The sequence below is a fragment of the Cupressus sempervirens genome, chromosome 1 (assembly GCF_028749045.1).
Source record: "Cupressus sempervirens isolate cs-2001-9-10 chromosome 1, ASM2874904v1, whole genome shotgun sequence".
Classification (NCBI taxonomy): Eukaryota; Viridiplantae; Streptophyta; class Pinopsida; order Cupressales; family Cupressaceae; genus Cupressus; species Cupressus sempervirens.
In genome coordinates this window covers 230,646,799-230,667,740 of record NC_143118.1, presented here as the reverse complement: position 1 = coordinate 230,667,740, position 20,942 = coordinate 230,646,799, and positions in this window count along the sequence as shown.

Genomic DNA, 20,942 nt, shown 5'->3' with positions numbered 1-20,942 from the left:
ACTAGACTTGAATATCCTCCCAAGATTTGAGACTCATAGAGACCCTAGAAAAGAGGTCTTTAGGAGTCTCGATGTCACATTTGAAAAAACGCAGAGCACTAGCACCTTGAGTCTTGACCAGAGGAACACCCTGAATGGCAAACAGCGAGGACCACCAAAGGTTTTGTTGATTTAGAGAAAGCTCATCACCAGCTGATGCAGTGCAAGGCAAGAGAATCCCCAAAGGAAATGTCCTAACCCCCAGTAATATAACCACACAGTGGAAACACAATAGCAAGAAACAACAATGCAAGATTTGATACCAAATTACAATTCTTGATTCATAGATATATAACTAATTACATGTAATATGCCCGACTGTAAGGCCTTTCGGGTTAGGGTCAAATACAAATAGCAATTACAAAATCAGTTCTGCAAGATCTAACAAGATCCAACTTACAACCAATCTAAGCTAGTCCAGAGACACAACTGGATAAGAACACCAAGAAGAATCCACACTTGTACCTGCAGGTCCACCAAGAGATCCTCTAGTTCCTAAGTTGTAGCTCTAGCTCCTCAAATTCGCATCTATCCTTCATCCCATCCCCAACTCAATAATGACTAAAAGACTCCACAAAACCCCTACTTATACCAATCTAAGCCACAAGTCAACCCAGAACACAAATTAAATACAAATACATAAATTAAATGCCACAAGTCAACCTGCAACAATAATTAAATGTCCAAAAATTGATATTCGAGTAAAATCGCGATATCTCCTAGTTCTGACTAAATTAGAACCCATGCTTCGAACTGTAGCTAGTAATCTAGGTCCTCTATAACCCCTTAAATGTGCAAAGGCCAATTCCCTAAGGAAAAGTGCACATCCATCCTGAAACTCACACACAGCAAACTGTCATGCGAAACTGCCAAAAATTGATACTTTAGGAGAATTGCCATATCTCCCAACCTATAACGAATTAGAACTTGCACCCTTAACAAGAGATAGTACTCTAGGCCCTCTTCAATCCTTGAAGTGCACACCTCTCATTCATTAAGGATAATTAGTTATACAGCCTGCAACAGGCACCTAGAAATCAGGAAAAATATAATTTCAACAGCAAGGTTCAAACAACTCAAACTTCAACTTAATACATCCAACCTATATGCAATCATGAGGAAAGGTTCCCCAATGTGTCTCTAACACATCCCTAATCATGCAAACATAACTCCACCAAAATCCAAGCTCGATGCTCTTCAACACTTGACCAAAATCCCTCCAAACATGCAGGATTACAAGCAAGTCTAGGATGCTCCTGCATCAGACACCCCAGGTTCAAAAAGATGTTCTAGTAACTAGAAGAACATCTTCTGGGATTCAACACATCAATCCCAAATTGATTATTCACATACATGTCCTCCAATTATTCAACTTGTACACTCTTTCCCTTTTTTTTCTTCTTCTTCACATCCACCATAGGTGTTCAATAAGTCTGCTTTCCATGATGATCTCTAACCTTCTCAGAATCTGCCAACTCAACTTGGTTGCCAATACTCAGGTTCCTCCTACCAAGATCTTCATTTTGAAAAGGAATCAAGGAAAACTTCCTACCACCTTTCTCAACAATAAACACATTCCTAACACAATCATGCACAACACTACAATCATACTACCAAGGTCTGCCAAGTAACACGTGACAACTATTCATATCCACAATATCACACAACACTTGATCCTTATATTGCCCAATCTGGAAATCAACAAAGCATTGCTCCCTCACTTCCAAAGCATGTTCACCTTGCAACCAGCCAATCCTATAAGGATAAGGATGTCTCATTCTCTTCAAACCAAGTTTTTGAACCATCTCTTCAACAACAAGGTTATCAGTACTACCACCATTCACAATCACCTTGCAAACTTTACCACCAGACTTACAACAAGTCTTAAACAAACTAGTTTTCTAACAAGAATCCAATGTCCTCTCACCAATTAGTACTCTTCGAGCTAACAAACTCTCTCCTTGCTCAAGTTGACTATCTTAGACTGCAACTTCATTCACAACAACAGTTGTCCTCCCAATCGAACATTCAAAAGATCTATGCCCTTCTTGACCACACTTGAAATAATTACCTCTGAACCCACCTCCACCTGTCCTTCATTTCTATTCAATAGGTTTTGGTTCATCTTTTGCTTTTGGTTTAGCTTGTGTCGAACTATCTTACTTCTCCTTCCCTTAGGAACTACCTTGATTCTTCCTTTTTAGCTTCTCCTCTATTCTCAAAGCATACTGATAAGCATTCTCAACTGAAGAAATATTTAGCATACCAACCTCATCCTGAATATTGAATCTCAAACCATTAATAAATCGAGCTACTTTCTCATTTGACAATTCTTTATGCCTAGACCGAATAATCAACTTGTAGAACTCCTCTGTATAATCTTTCATGGTCATATCCTTTTGCTTCAGATTTTGCAACCTTTTAAACAACTCAAGTTCATAATCAGCAGGAATGAACTCAGCCTTCAACTTAGTCACCATCAATTTCCATCTAGTGATCTTCATTCACCTTCCTCTTCTCTATCTCTTTGTAGTTCTTTCCACCAAAGAGCAGCATGTCCCTTCAACTTAGTTTGTGCCAACCTTACTTTGAGTGGATCCTCAATATCCTCAAGCTCAAAATATCTTCCAATTCACCAATCCAATCAATCGAGTCTTCAAGATTCAAATTACCTGAAAAATTAGAAACCTCCATCTTATGCTTCAGCTTCAACTGAGATCCAGGCCTAGCAAACTGACCAGCCCTAGTTCCAATAGGTCTCTCCACATGATTGGTTCTATCCTCACTCCTATATTTAGTAGCTTCAAATTCTTCAACAACTTCTTCATAACTTCCTTCAATACCCATATGTCTAGGTACACCACCGAAAGCACTTACAATTTCAGCAATCATGTCACTCTTCATCAATGCAATCTCGGATCTGAATTCTACTCTCATCTTCTCTGAGATCTGTTCTTCTACAGCATCACTAAGATCATTAATTTTCCTAGGGTCTAATCTTCTTGGAGGCATCTTCCAAAATTTTAGCAAACCCTAAGCAACAAATCCACCAATCAAGAAGATCAATCAACCACAAGATCAGCCTTCTTCAACCCAAATCCTGGTGCAAACTGCCTTAGCTTCTGCGATCTGTCTACACACTCGGGAACAACCTTCGCTCTAATACCACCTAACATAGTACAAGGCAAGAGAATCTCCAAAGGATATGTCCTAACCCCCAACAATATAATCACACAATGGAAACACAACAATGCAAGATCTTATACCAAATTACAATTCTTGATTCATAGATATATAACTGATTAGATTTAATATGCCCAGTTGTAAGGCCTTCCAGGTTAGGGCCAAATACAAACAGCAATTAAAAAATTAGCTCTGAAAGATCCAACAAGATCCAACTTACAACCAATCTCAACTAGTCCAAATACACAACTGGATAAGAACACCAAGAAGAATCCACACTTGTATCCACAGGTCCACCAAGAGATCCTCTAGTTCCTAAGCTACAGCTCTAGCTCCTCAAATTTGCATCTATCCTTCATCCCATCCCCAACTCAATAATGACTAAAAGACTCCACAAGACCCCTAATTTTACCAATATAAGCCACAAGTTGGACCAAAACACAAATTAAATACAAATACATAAATTAAATGCCACAAGTCGGCCTGCAACATTAATTAAATGTCCAAAAATTGATATATGAGTAAAATCATGATATCTCCTAGCTTTGATTGAATTAGAATTAATGCTTCAAATCATAGGTATTAATCTAGGTCCTCTACAACCCATTAAATGCACAAAGGCTGATTCCCCAAGGAAAAATGTGCATCCATCCTGTAAGTCACACACACAACAAACTGTCACGCGAAACTGCCAAAAATTGATACTCTGGGAGAATTGCCATATCTCCCAACCTATAATGAATTAAAACTTGTGCCTTTAATTAGAGATAATACTCTAGGCCCTCTTCAATCCCTGAAGTGATCGGCCTCTCATTCATTAAGGATAATTATTTATATAGCCTACCACAAGCACCCAGAAACTAGAAAAAACACAATTTCTGCAGCAAGGTTCAAACAACTCAGACTTCAACTTGATCCATCCAATCTCTATGCAATCATGAGGAAAGGTTCCCCAATGTGTCTCCAATACATCCCTAACCATGAAACATAACTCCACCAAAATCCAAGCTCGATACTCCTCAACACTTGACCAAAATCCCTCCAAACATGCAGGATTGCAAGCAAGCCTAGGATGCTCCTACATCACCAGCCCAATGAAGCCAAGGCTTGATAGCTTCCCAAGCCTATTATATGCTCTTGATAACAAAAGAGCCTTGGATGTGAATAAGTTCCTGCATGACAAGAAGGGTTTGAAAGCCAATCCCCTTCCATGTAGACCTATTAATAGGAAATCTAAAAGCAACGCAGTGTCGAACCAAGACTTTCCAAGCTTCATCACCAATGATAGCATGAATAATCCACTTACCATAGAGTGTGAGCCCTTGTTTCTAAGTGGAAAGAAGGCCAAGACCTTTGAACTCTTTGGGGAGACAACAAAAATCCTAGGCAACTCGATGGAAACCATGGGGATTAGAACCAGATGCCCAATGAAAGTCACAAAGTAAGCATTCCAACTTAAGGTAAGAGGCTTTGGAAGGAGTCCAACACGAGGACTAATAAACATGAATAGCCTCCAACACTTTAGAACAAATCTATAATTTCCCCACAAGAAGAAGGGGTTTAGTAAGCCAGTAGTCATTTCAATTTTCATGAGCACAACATTCCATAAGTCCACCGGTGAAGCTTGGAAAGTAAAGGGAATGCCCAAAAAGCAAAAAATCTCCCTATGAGTAAATTATAGGTGTTTGATTTAACAATATAAATGAAGTTTAAAAAAATAAAAAGAAGTGCATAAACATGCTTCTTTATAAGAGATATCTACATGTCAATATTTCAACTTTAGAGTGTTGATCTATACTATTGAAAAAGATGATGCTCTCTACTTGTAAGAACTTGATCTTAAGATTCTTAAAAATAGGTTCAACATCCAAGTATATAGATCTTTCCTAAACTCAATTGATGTTGTCACCATTAAAGATCTTGATGTTTAGCTGAAATTTTAAACAAAATTTAAAATTCCTATTAATTACATATTTCGATGATTTCAATTCTCCTATATTTTTCAAATTTCTAGGACTAGAGTTGAGTCAATGTGATGTCATGTTTGTGTCTAGATTACCCTTGAGGAACTTCTCCTCTCATATATCCCTTTGTGTGCACCTAGGCAGGTATTCAAAAGCAATCCAATGCATTCATTCATATTAGGTGATTAGGAAAGGGTGGGTAAGTCTATGCATTTCCTAGATGAGAGGGAAGTTGTTTTCAAACCCTAGTACTTTGATCAAGTGTTCATTGTGAAAACAGGATACATTCAAAATGAAGATCACACTTATATTTAGAGCAAAAGGCAACAAAGAACATCGATATTAAGGCCAAAGGATATGATGCAGGTCATGAAAATAGGTTAAAAGGAAGAGCATTCAAATCTGACATACAGGAAGAGCTCAAATACCCAACAACAGTGAAGACCCTAGTCAAAGGTGAAAAGATCAAAGATGGAAACCAAATCAACGATGCAAAATGCATCAAAATCTCCACGTCATTGGTTGAAAGGGAAATTTTCCTTAGAGATGGATTCATAATTTTGATGGGGATCAAATTGACGGACAGTGTTTTAAGATGGAATTATAAGTATCCTTAAGTATTTTAAGTTAAGAAGAAGTGAGAGCTAACCACAACAGTTAAGGTCTGAGACATCACACCGTCACAAGGAATTAAGGTTGACTTCTGGTTAAGGTGGTGAAGTAGCAAAAGTTCTTCATCACATCATCGCAGGCAGTTAAGAGTAACCTAAGGTTAGTGTTGCGACAGAGTGAGAGCATACATTCATGGATTCGCAAGGTTAAGAGATGAGTCAAAGTTTTAGGTTGCAAATTTGCGATCAATGGTAGCAGTCAATTTCACATAGTTATCACATTGTCACACAATTTCACTAGCAATTAAATTCTTTGGTCACAATGTTGCAAAATAAGATAACAGTCTTATATGGAGTCATCGCAATGTCACAAGGTGTTAATGTTAACTCTCAAAGAATTTTGTAAAGTTGTGAAAGTGAGATAGCCATGATTGCATCCTAGCAAGGTTAAATTTGTGGTTAAAATGTAGGGATGCAACATTATGGTGGAGTGAAACAGTTAACTCTAAATGGTTACCGCACTATCTCATGGTTAAGCCAGGAGCAAAGACTTTTAGTTGCAAAACTACAAAGAGGATTTGACAGTTAAAGAAATAAGATATCACACCATTGCAAAGCTTAGTCGTAATTTAAAACTTAAAGTTACGAAGCTGCAAACAGTAACCCAAATCATCAATGCATCTTAACCATCCAACAAAGATTAGATCAATGACTAATGATTTTCGGACCTAAATGTCAAAGGATAAAAAGTTTTGGAGAAAGTCTCCAGAATAACAACATGTGTCCACAAATCCATTTCACGCCTCAAAAAGGAATGCGTCAGAATAATTTGTCCAGACGGCATGCTCAGGTTGGTTGGAGTTCCTGATTGTTATAAAGGATCTTCACTTTATGGAAGTCATTGATCAAAATCATATCAACACCTGTCGCTTTCTTGCTTTTCAAAGACACATGAAGAATAACCAAAGTGAGAATGCGAGCATTGGACACGTGTGCACAGATGGACCCATGAAGGAAGTCATATAGGGAAAAATAAGGAGGATTACTAGCTTATAATCATGATCGTTAATTTAAGATTGATGACTAGAATTCAAACTTACTGTGATCATTGGGATAAAAAATACATGGATTTGGTACCAATAGCAAAATATGAAGGAAATGAAGATTTTCACAGGGTTTTTAAAGCTGCATGAAAATAAATGGTCGCTAGGTGTTCTCAGAGGTGTCATGGGATTAAGACTATCATTGGAAAAGATGCCACATGTCCATACCATGTTGCAGACATGTTTTATTCATATTTTATTTCTATTGTGTGACTGTTGCACTACCATAACTAAGGAATGACATAAAACTGTAAATGTAATTTCTTCTGATAATGAAAAGGTTAGCAAACTTGATAGTGAATTGGCTCTATAATTCCACTTACCTAATTTTCTTTTCACATTTAGTTGCCCATTCAATTCATAGATTAGTTCTACATTGAGATTTGTAGGATAATTACATGTGATTCTATGATCACCACGTGGATTCCATTTCACCATCGTATTTGCAATATAGGTAATTCCATTTACTTTTTCGCATGCGGTTCTACTTCTCCTCTTATTTGTTCCATGGTGTGTTAAAAGTAGTTTCATTGGGAATTGAAGAATAAATGTGGATGAATCTATTAACAACTTGTTGGATTCCATTTCACCTAAGTCTAATAATTAAAGCAATTCTATTTTCCCTCATGTGCATCTCTTCTTCCTTTCGTCTTTGTATTTAGATGATTAATATGCATTTAGAATAGGAGTAAGGCTCAAAAAATTTCAAGACAATCTACTTTAATCATTCGATTGGGTGTGATAGGTTGTCCTAATCCATTTTGCCTAAATTTTTTGTGTCTACAAGAAATTTGGTTAGCCTTTACTATTCTTAGGTTAAGAGCTTATTTCGTCATAAACTTTTGATCTAAGAAATACAAATTCATTGCACATCATTGCAAGTCCTAAGGGAGTTGTACCTTGTAATTCAAAGGACAATGATATAACACATAGACTAGCCCATTTTTTGGTGACATCCTTTTGTTTCTCCAAACCTTGGGTATCAAAAGAGTTAGGTTGTAAACCACAATAGGAGAAAAAACTGTTAACCAACATTTTTTGGTGACTCTACTAGGGAATTCAAAAAGAAAGAGCTCTGAAGATTTTCCCTTCATAATTAGTTTTCACTCTAATTCTTTATATATTTTGAGTTGTAAGATAGGTCTTGTGGAGGCGAGGTGTTTTCCATAAGAAACTAATATCAATTTTATAGCCTCAACCTGCTAGAAAAGGAGAAGCTAACTCATAGTTGAAAACTAGTAAAGTTTCCTTGATCACCGGAGTTAAGGTAAACTCAAAACATCATTTTCTAAGTAGTTGGTTCATCTTGGATCCAAAGTATACCTAGAGTGCCAAGGAAAGAGGAAGGATTGACCCAATATACAAGGAACTCAAGAAAGCCAACTTTCCTATTCTAGAAGATATTTTTAGAAAGGGAGGAGCACTTATAAGGGAATCTGTGGCTAAGAAACTCCAAGAAACTCACTTGCCTACAATTGTTTCTACTAGAACATGGAGAAGTCAATCTTATTCCCCTCCTATTGCTAGAACTTATATTCCTCCTAGCTTTGATTCTTTGTTGTTGCATGGTGTAACACTCCCTATTTCAGTCACTTTCCACACAAATCATATCATTGTACCAATGGCTATGGCAGTCACTTGGGGAAATGCAATTGGTCCTCTCAACCTTGAAGCTAACAATGACTTGCCAAGGGAATCAAGGAAAATTTTCCCAAGATTTAATGGTGATGGAACAATCTCTGTAGAACAACACCTAAGTTTTTTTCATAAAGCCTATGGTATGGTGAATCCTCAACATGAAGATGTGGCAGTTAGGATGTTTGTGGATACTCTTGTAGATAATGTTGCTGCTTGGTTCCAAGATTTACTATAGGGTGCATCATAGATTGGGATCACATGAAGCAAAGGCTTAAAGAACGCTATAAAAGTACATAAGATGCACAAGTGTTGTTGCTACAATTGGAACAAATGAAGAAAGAACCGTCCATTTTTATGAGGGATTCTAACCCTAAGTTTAATAAACTCATCAAGAGAATAACTGCTACAAGTGCACCAACATATGACAATAAGAAGACCTTCTACATCATCTCTATGCCTCCTAATCTGGGATATCAAATTAGGAGAGCAAATGTAGCAAATTTACAAGCTGCCCAAATGCTAGCTATGGAGATGGAAGATGACATGATAGCCTTTGGTAAGTGAAAAAGAGAACTTCAATTTGAAACCATAGGTAATGCAGCTAGCACTTCAAATAATACAGATGTCATGCTCCAAAAGTTATCTAATGAGGTTATTTCATTGAAAAAACAAATAAATAGGCATATTCATTCTTTTCACCAACCTTATCAAGAAGGTTCTAGACATCCAAATGGAGGTAAGACTTTGCAAATACCACCTGCTCAACAAAGGTTAGAAATTGAGGCTACTCCAAAGAGATAGAACATGTGTGCTTTCCACTTAAGGGTAGATCATGATGGGGATACATGTGTTGACATGATCAGGTATAAGCAGATGGTGGACAATAAAGAACAAACAATGGAATATCCAAAAAGTGAAGATGATCATACTCCTTATGGCGACTCTAAAAACTTTTATTTGGAGTATGAATCAAATTCAGAATATGGAGGGGACTTTTTGGTAACTCTAGATGGACCTCAGTTAACAATCATGACTAGGGGTTAGAAGAATAAGAATTAAACATCTAATTCAGTTCATGCCAAACATCATGCACCATCAAACAAAGCAACTAGAGATAGTGGCATGGTACCTTCAACTTCACAAAAAGAAAACAAAGGTAAGTTATCTAATTCCTTTGATATAATACAATATTGTGAAGAGGTGAGAATTCATATATCTCCAATAGATTATTTGAATTCTAATCTTGATCAACTCTAAAGACTTGTTGAGCATTGTAATAATAAAGATGGAGGTCATGATAGTATGAATGCTAATGTTGATCATCACAGTGAATCTAGCACTAGTGGAACCTCTCTAGCTGATGAAGATCTTGCACTACCCAAGTTGTTTGAAGAAGAAGAGTTTATTGTCTTAGCTACTTCTCCCAATCAAAAAACAAATCCTTTTTACATTTCCTTTTTTATTAATGGAAATAGGCTGAGTAATTGCATCATAGACTCAAGGACTTCTGATAACAGGATGCCTACCTCTGTAGCTAAAGCTCTAGTTCTACTCTTAACTAAAACTTTTGGTCATTCTTACTCAATAGATGCAAAACAAGTAACCTTGCTTGGACAAATAAAGGATGCTCAAGTTTCTCTAGCTGTCTATCCCTCTAAAAGACTAAAACTTACTATCCTAGTGGCAGACATCCTTGCAAGTTATGGAACGCTCCTAAGTAGAAGTTTTTGCAAGGACATGGGGGGAGAGATAAAATTAGACTGGTCCTATGCTACCATCCTAGTTGGGAACAAAAGGGAGAAACTAGAACCAAAATGAAAAGTGAAGTTCATTGTCCTAAAATCATAAGATCCTAGGTCTCAAATCTTATATCAAGAAATGCAGTTTGGTAACTATATGCTATTTTCTAATACCCTTGATATTCAAGAAGAATTAGAGTAGACCAATGGTGAAAATTTGTGGACTTAAGAATTTGATGGCAGTTGTGCCAATGTTGGTTCAGGTGTAGGAGTGGTTTTGAGATCACCTAGTGGAGAAACAACTTGTTTGGCATACAAGTTAGATTTCAAGAATACCAATAATACTGCAAAGTATGAAGCCCTTCTCCTTGGCATAATCACAGAAAAACAAAAAGGGGTCAAGATACTCAAAGCTCAAGGAGATTCATAATTGGTGGTAAGGCAAGTAAAGAACTGATATGCAATAAAGATTGAAAGATTGAAAAACTACCATAATAAGGCATAGGATGAGATTGAAAGTTTGGATACTTTCTCAATTATAGCAATACTAAGAGATTTGAATTCAAGAGTTGATTCTTTGGAATTCTTTGCATCTTTTCTCCTACCATATCTTGACTTCAAAGATCAAATCTATAAAGTGGAAGTTCTATTCAGGTCCAATGTTCCTAATAATGAAGATTCTTGGCAGGTGTTTAATGATGACAAACACATACAATAATTCATTGAAGGGGCAAAACCTTTTGTAGTCCTATATTTTGAAGGAAGCACTAATTCAAGTGGTGATCCATTGATAGATGAAAAAAGGAAAACAGAGCCAGATATAATCCAATTGAAAGGCAACAAGATCTCATCTCATCTCATTTATTTGGAAAAGCTTTTTGATAGATGTGATGCATACATTAAGAGAGAAAGAGATAAGAAAGGAAAAAATTTTGGTGAGTATGATGGAATAAATATAGGGACAAAAATTAGTCCAAAAATGATAAACACAGGAAAGTGTTGCACATAAAAGGAGTGTAACGCCCCGCCAAGGGATCCAAAAGAATTAACCTAAGGTTTCACTAAGTTTGCTAAACATTTTTTTTTTTAAAGTAAGAAAGTATAACATACACATCAAACACATAGTAGCGGAAGCAATAACATGTAATCATCAACAAACATACATCACAAGTTACATTCCTTAAGGGTCCCAAGACGTTGAATCACATTTAAATTTAATTAATTCTAAGTCTAACAACTACCACATACATATGAAAGAATAATCAGAAAGTCCAATGTTCATAATATACATTTGTTCCGAATGCCTCTTGGCAAATTAATTCGGAATGCTCAATCATCCACTATACATGTCACAGGGTATGAAAGGCTTACAAGAATATACATATGTAAAGATAAAGTTACATCATCCTCAAATCCATGATACAAAGTACAGTAAAATAAATGAAACCATTCACCATACATGATACATCCATACATCCATAATGATAAAACATCTATCATAAAATCTAACCGTCCATCATAATAATCCAAGAACATAGTGAAGGTAAATGCCAACCAAGAAAGCTCCAGCTACGGCGACTACGGATGGATCTCAATGGTAAGAGTAAAAAGCACTACCACCCGACTGCGTGGAACCTAAATGGTCCACTCCCACCGCGCTGAGGAGATGGTCTCAAGTCCCAAATAGGATAACAAAACCTATAATCATAAATACTCTCTAAGTCCAGGAAATCCTATAAGTATGCTAACTCAAGCGTTCCTAAAAAGATCGACATCTAAACCCAAAGGCACCACAAAGACATGTAGGAAACCTGCTATGCAAGTGGGAAAGTGTCATCGCAAAAGTCACGTCGGAAGTTACCCGAGCAATCCCTTAGGAATCTCGGGTCCCCTGTGATCCTGCGGCCACTAGTATCCTCTCATACTGACGAGGCATACTACGGAATGCAAGGTCATAACCAAGCGTTCTCTCTACCCCATCCTAGTCTGTACTAGCACTCAAGGCATGGGAGAGAACATATAGTTATCTTATTAGATTCATTTAAGTCAGTATTTAGATGAGATGTTTTCACTTATTAAAACAACTTACAATGAGTTACCCTGGCAGCCACTTAGGGCCCCGACCCCTATCGCAAGCCACTTCCCGACACTACACATAGATAATCTACCCTAGGCTCATGAAATCACAAATCACAAATATCACCTCAGCCCTATACAAGCGACTGGAAAACATCAAATGATAATCATAATGATCACAACAGTTCTCTATCAGCAACTGAAGGCATCAATTATAAATCACAATATCCCATGGTTCTCCAACGAGCAACCAGAAAGAATCCCAATAATAGAACACAAAACTGATCGAAGACTCCAAAATGGTTAAGTCAGGTAACTCAAATACATACACCTCAGTCTCACACAAGGAAACTGAAAAGCAATAACAACCAGTAAAAACATCCATCAGAGAGCATATCGACACATCACGATGGTTGGGTTTAGAAAGATCGAGAACAAATAATCATAACGTCACAATCGCATAATGGCCCAGCCTCTGGTAACGTCCTAAACTGGTCAACACTAAGACAATCCCAAAACCCCAAATCATAGAAGCATAAACAAAACAAAATAGTATAATCCAGTTCATAGTTTGGGTTTGTTTCCATAATACACACTAAGGTTTAAGTTGAAATTTTCAATTTGAGTTTCAATGAACGTTTTTAATGTAAAGGTTTCTCACTATTAACCTTATAATTTAACCCAATTATTTAATCTTCATTCAATAATAACCCTTTTTACTATTTTTAGATATTACTCTAACCATATTTAATTAAATTAATTAATATTTTATTGAATTATAAAAACATTTATTATTATAAAATTATTAACAATTTTTAATAAATTAAAAATTTATTAAAACAACTTTTATTATTAATATCTATTAACAAATTTATATTAATAAAAAATGTTAAAACAAAATTAAATACAGTTATGTAAGTCATAACTGTCGCTCTAAATAAAAGAGCCGTGCGGCCCTGTCACAGGGTACCGCAGGCTTTAAAAGCCGTGCGGTCCCCTGCTAACGCAGGTCGCTGCCGGCGGTTTTTACATCGCTGGGGGGAAAAAGGTAAGACCCCCCCCCCCCCCCCCCCCATGCATTTAATTTAATAATTATTTTTTTTTATATATATATTTTAAAAGAAACTTTTAAATTTAATTAAAATCGTTTCTCAATTCTTTCCTATTCATAATTTAATAAGATATGATTATTATTATTATATAAATATTAAATAAAAATTTATTTAAAATTATTTTATTTTTATTATTATTATTATTATTATTTTTTTTTATAACATTCACAAATATACTCTGATAAAGAAAAAATAATATTAACCATTCAAATTTCAATCTACAATTTTTATTTAAAAGTTTAGAATTTAACCCTTCCCCGATTAAATTCATATTTCATTAATCTATCAAATAAGAATTCCTGATCACTCTTCTAATTTTTACGTATGCTGAATATATTGACAAGCATTTAATAATTTACATATTGAAATATTTAAGCTTTCATCACAGAGAATTTGGATATGCAATCCACAGGCACGAAGAAGACAGGAAAGGATAATTGCGTATTTAATCGATGATTAAAATACAAGACCCTACCTGATCCTGATGCTATTATGCAATCCCCAGGAACTGTAAGAGAATTCGCTCGTCTTCAATAACCTTCTTCCGAAAATCTTTCTTGGTACTAGCCTTCTGAAATTCGCTTCCAAAAGTTCTCCCAAAAATTCCCGTCCAAATTCGTGTCTCTCCAAAAATTAACCCCCAAAGTTGTGATAAGAAGTTTTCTCCTCAAATCGGGGCACTAATTGTGCATTCACCCGAGAAGACTCTTTGCACAATTGAGTTAACTCAAAATTAACTTTTATTATCTTTTCTTTTATTTTGCATTCATCTTTTCATGCACATTAAGTTGAATTATTAAATAACTTTATTTAATATTGCACTTGGCTTCTATTTTAAATTAATTTATTACTTTAATCTCATGTGCACTTTATGAAATTAAAATAACATTATTATTTTCTATTATTTAATCTTTTAATTTATTTCTCATATTTAAACTCATGCTTAGATCATGCGATCTAGAAACCTTTAATAATTTAATATCTTTCAACTTCTAATTTATTTTAGAAACTTAATTGATAACATATTTAATTAATTTAAATAAAAATAATATTTAGCATTTATTTAAAAATGAACTCTAAATATATTATTATTAAATTAAATAAATATTATCATGTTCTAAATTTATCTTTGAACTTTTATCTCCAAATTTAATTCTTTTATTTTAATTAATTTCTCAATTAATTAAATATTAAAGATATCATATTAATTCTACATTAAATTAAATCATTAATTAATCTTTTTAATTAGACTTAATTAATAGAAACACATCAAGGACTCATATAACAACATACGAAAACCCATTATATAAAAATTCATACTAAATCAAACAAAAAGGGTTATAATCACGAAATTACATCATTTGATGTATTCGGAGGGTACTTAACTCAGATACTTGCCCTAATTATCAATTAAGACAATTGGTTAAAGGGTTTAGGAATTGGACTTAAGAGTTTATCTCCCCTCTCTTACCATTGAGACAATGCGATAGGGTACGCTCATCCTGGCAATTCAGGGAAGTCGATACCTGGTACCTGCAACCTGCATAAAATCCACGCATGTACAAACACAATATTCTAAGCTAAACAGACAATGGTAGGAAGTGGTGCATCGTGTAGATCCCGACTAGCAGGTGACTACGACTCCCTTCCTTAACCACATCAGAAACACCATACATAAATAAAACAAACACGCACACCATACACATGCAGTATGGGGTAAGTATCCATAAGAAAGCACATGTGATAATAAACCATCTAACTAATCATCATGGATAATTGAAAACATTGAATAATCATCATACATGCATGAAATATAGAGTACCAAGTAATCTCATCATATAATAAACTGAGTGTAAAACAACATCTGATACTACTAATCATCAAACATAAATTGGCCTAAAAGAGTTTGGCAAGGATGACAAAAATGCGACTTAGGGGCAGGCACTACATCCACCCCCCCAGACTTAGGCTTACTCCTGGAAGCCTACAAGAACAGAAAAGCTAAGGACTCACTGTGCGGGTCCCATTGGACCCTTTCCCCCTGTAGGAGGATAAGACTCCACTGAGTACACTCTCTGGGCTCTACCCATGACACCAACTGTAACGTTCTGAAGCTGCGGGTCCCTGGCCTGAGAACTGTGGTTTCCTTTGAGTGCAATGAGATGATTTGTGTCCACGTTGTCCACATGTGAAACACTCTCCATCAAAGCTCCTCTGAACTCTAGGTGCACTAGACTGCTGAAAACTACCCCCACTAGGATAAGATTGAACACTCTGAGATGGCCGATCATACTGGTTGGGCTTGTTGCGATGAGTCTTGTGATAGTTCCTAGCATTGGAACCACCACCACCACTTTGTGCGGGAGGATAAGTTCCTTCCTGTCGCTGATTACCCCCTGAAGGAGGTTTCCTAATGCCACCTGCTCCCTGACCACCCTTCGATCCTGATGCTGAAGGTGCTCCTACAAAACCCCCATGTCCTAAGTTCACACTTTGCTCTACAAGGACGGCTCGATGTACCGCATCCTTGAGGGTTTTAGGTTCAAACACCTTAACACCCCCAATTAAATGGTTGTTCAAACCTCTAATGAAATGTTGTGCCAACTATGCTGGGTTGTCACTGAATCCTGAAATGGGCATGAGCTCAAAGAACTTGCGCTCATACTCTATAACGGTCATAGTGTACTGTCTCAGGTTATGGAACTCATCTGCTCTACGCTGCTTCCATTCCTCTGGTAGGAATCGCTCACGGAAGCTCTCTAAGAATAACTCCCATGTGACACTGTTCATGGTTAAGCCCAACTTCTATTCCTCGATTGTCCACCAAGTGGCCTCGAAGAACTCTAGGTTGGTGATAGCAAACCTTGCTTTGACATTACTGTCAAAGTCCTGCATAGCAAAAATCCTGTCAAGGGCAATAAGCCACTGCTCAGCTACATATCCAGAACCCTGCCCGTTAAAGGGCTTGACCTTGGACCTCTGAAGATCCTTCATCTGTGAAGATACAATGGATCTATGTCGATCCCTTGGAGGGCTCCTAGACCTAAGTCTATGCTCATGTCCTGCCCGATGTGCTCTATCTTGATCATGAATAGGAGGTAGGCGATCAATGATGGTTCACATCATTTGCCTCATGTCAACCTCCTCTAAGTCAGCATGCTCCTCTCTATGGTTCTCTTCCTGATGCTCACTGACATGCTCTTCCCTATTCTCTTCCTGAATGGGGCTCTCGTGGATAGACTCATGAACACTAATACCTCTGCCTCATCCACAACCTCTGCCACGACCAAGGCTATGACCTCTAATGGAAGATCTCATCCCAGATACCATCCTACAATAATATCCAAGACACAAGATGCTATAATAACCATGAAACATACTACTGAAACACATAGATAAAAGACACATGTTTTGCAAACAAGATAGTTTCAATTTTCAGTTTACCTATAATTTCAGTTTAAGTATAATTTCAGTTTTGAAGTCTAAGTGTTGAAGTATGAAAAATATGCAACTAATAGTTTACATCATGTTTCAGTTCAACTAGTTTCAAGTTTCAGTTTGAAAGAGATACACATAACAGTTTAAAGTTTCTGTTCTTGTTCAACTAGTTAACACTAGTGGTGTTCCAATATACCTAGAGCTCCCAATGTAGAAACTCGGGCTCTGATACCATATGTAATGCCCCGCCAAGGGATCCAAAAGAATTAACCTAAGGTTTCACTAAGTTTGCTAAACATTTGTTTTTTTAAAGTAAGAAAGTATAACATACACATCAAACACATAGTAGCGGAAGCAATAACATGTAATCATCAACAAACATACATCACAAGTTACATTCCTTAAGGGTCCCAAGACGTTGAATCAAATTTAAATTTAATTAATTCTAAGTCTAACAACTACCACATACATATGAAAGAATAATAAAAAAGTCCAATGTTCATAATATACATTTGTTTCAAATGCCTCTTGGCAAATTAATTCGAAATGCTCAATCATCCACTGTACATGTCACAGGGTATGAAAGGCTTAAAAGAATATACATATGTAAAGATAAAGTTACATCATCCTCAAATCCATGATACAAAGTACAGTAAAATAAATGAAACCATTCACCATACATGATACATCCATACATCCATAATGATAAAACATCTATCATAAAATCTAACCATCCATCATAATAATCCAAGAACATAGTGAAAGTAAATGCCAACCAAGAAAGCTCCGCCACGGCGACTACGGACGGATCTCAATGGTAAGAGTAAAAAGCACTACCACCCGACTGCGTGGAACCTAAATGGTCCACTCCCACAACGTTGAGGAGATAGTCTCAAGTCCCAAATAGGATAACAAAACCTATAATCATAAATACTCTCTAAGTCCAGGAAATCCTATAAGTATGCTAACTCAAGGGTTCCTAAAAAGGTCGACATCTAAACCTAGAGGCACCACAAAGACACGTAGGAAACCTGCTATGCAAGCGGCAAAGTGTCATCACAAAAGTCACATTGAAAGTTACCCGAGCAATCCCTTAGGAATCCCGGGTCCCCTGTGATCGTACGACCACTAGTATCCTCTCGTACTGACGAGGCATACTATGGAATGCAAGGTCGTAACCAAGCGTTCTCTCTACCCCATCCTAGTCTGTACTAGCACTCAAGGCATGTGAGAGAACATACAGTTATCTTATTAGATTCATTTAAGTCAGTATTTAGATGAGATGTTTTCACTTATTAAAAAAACTTACAATGAGTTACCCTGGCAGCCACTTAGGGCCCCGGCTCCCATCGCAAGCCACTTCCCGACACTACACATAGATAACCTACCCTAGGCTCATGAAATTACAAATCACAAATATCACCTCAGCCCTATACAAGCAACTGGAAAACATCAAATGATAATCATAATGATCACAACAGTTCTCTATCAGCAACTGAAGGCATCAATTATAAATCACAATATCCCATGGTTCTCCAACGAGCAACCAGAAAGAATCCCAATAATAGAACACAAAACTGATCGAAGACTCCAAAATGGTTAAGTCAGGTAACTCAAATACATACACCTCAGTCTCACACAAGGAAACTGAAAAGCAATAACAACCAGTAAAAACATCCATCAGAGAGCATATCGACACATCACGATGGTTGGGTTTAGAAAGATCGAGAACAAATAATCATAACGTCACAATCGCATAACGGCCCAGCCTTTGGTAACGTCCTAAACTGGTCAACACTAAGACAATCCCAAAACCCCAAATCATAGAAGCATAAACAAAACAAAACAGTATAATCCAGTTCATAGTTTGGGTTTGTTTCCATAATACACACTAAGGTTTATGTTGAAATTTTCAGTTTGAGTTTCAATGAACGTTTTTAATGTAAAGGTTTCTCACTATTACCCTTATAATTTAACCCAATTATTTAATCTTCATTCAATAATAACCCTTTTTACTATTTTCAGATATTACTCTAACCATATTTAATTAAATTAATTAATATTTTATTGAACTATAAAAACATTTATTATTATAAAATTATTAACAATTTTTAATAAATTAAAAATTTATTAAAACAACTTTTATTATTAATATCTATTAACAAATTTATATTAATAAACAATTTTAAAACAAAATTAAATACAGTTATGTAAGTCATAACTGTCGCTCTAAATAAAAGAGCCATGCGGCCCTGTCACAGGGTACCGCAGGCTTTAAAAGCCGTGTGGTCCCTTGCTGACGCAGGTCGCTGCCGGCGGTTTTTACATCGCTGGGGGGAAAAAGGTAAGACCCCCCCCCCCCTATGCATTTAATTTAATAATTATTTTATTTTAATTTTTTTTTTTTAATATATATTTTTTAAAAGAAACTTTTAAATTTAATTAAAATCGTTTCTCAATTCTTTCCTATTCATAATTTAATAAGATATGATTATTATTATTATATAAATATTTTATAAAAAATTATTTAAAATTATTTTATTTTTATTATTATTATTATTATTATTATTATTTATAACATTCACAAATACACTCTGATAAAGAAAAAATAATATTAACCATTCAAATTTCAATCTACAATTTTTATTTAAAAGTTTAGAATTTAACCCTTCCCCGATTAAATTCAGATTTCATTAATCTATCAAATAAGAATTCCTGATCACTCTTCTAATTTTTACATATGCTGAATATATTGACAAGCATTTAATAATTTACATATTGAAATATTTAAGCTTTCATCACAGAGAATTTGGGTATGCAATCCACAGGCACGAAGAAGACAGGAAAGGATAATTGCGTATTTAATCGATGATCAAAACACAAGACCCTACCTGATCCTGATGCTATTATGCAATCCCCAGGAACTGTAAGAGAATTCGCTCGTCTTCAATAACCTTCTTCCGAAAATCTTTCTTGGTACTAGCCTTCTGAAATTCGCTTCCAAAAGTTGTCTCCCAAAAATTCCCGTCCAAATTCGTGTCTCTCCAAAAATGAACCCCCAAAGTTGTGATAAGAAGTTTTCTCCTCAAATCGGGGCACTAATTGTGCATTCACCCGAGAAGATTCTTTGCAAAACTAAGTTAACTCAAAATTAACTTTTATTATCTTTTATTTTATTTTGCATTCATCTTTTCATGCACATTAAGTTGAATTATTAAATAAATTTATTTAATATTCCACTTGACTTCTATTTTAAATTAATTTATTACTTTAACCTCATGTGCACTTTATGAAATTAAAATAACATTATTATTTTCTATTATTTAATCTTTTAATTTATTTCTCATATTTAAACTCATGCTTAGATCATGCAATCTAGAAACCTTTAATAATTTAATATCTTTCAACTTCTAATTTATATTAGAAACTTAATTGATAACATATTTAATTAATTTAAATAACAATAATATTTAGCATTTATTTAAAAATGAACTCTAAATATATTATTATTAAATTAAATAAATATTATCATGTTCTAAATTTATCTTTGAACTTTTATCTCCAAATTTAATTCTTTTATTTTAATTAATTTCTCAATTAATTAAATATTAAAGATATCATATTAATTCTACATTAAATTAAATCATTAATTAATCTTTTTAATTAGACTTAATTAATAGAAACACATCAAGGACTCATATAACAACATATGAAAACCCATTATATAAAAATTCATACTAAATCAAACAAAAAGGGTTATAATCACGAAATTACATCATTTGATGTATTCGGAGGGTACTTAACTCAAATACTTGCCCTAATTATCAATTAGGACAATTGGTTAAAGGGTTTAGGAATTGGACTTAAGAGTTTATCTCCCCTCTCTTACCATTGAGACAATGCGATAGGGTACGCTCATCCTGGCAATTCAGGGAAGTCGATACCCGGTACCTGCAACCTGCATAAAATCCACGCATGTACAAACACAATATTCTAAGCTAAACAGACAATGGCAGGAAGTGGTGCATCGTGTAGATCC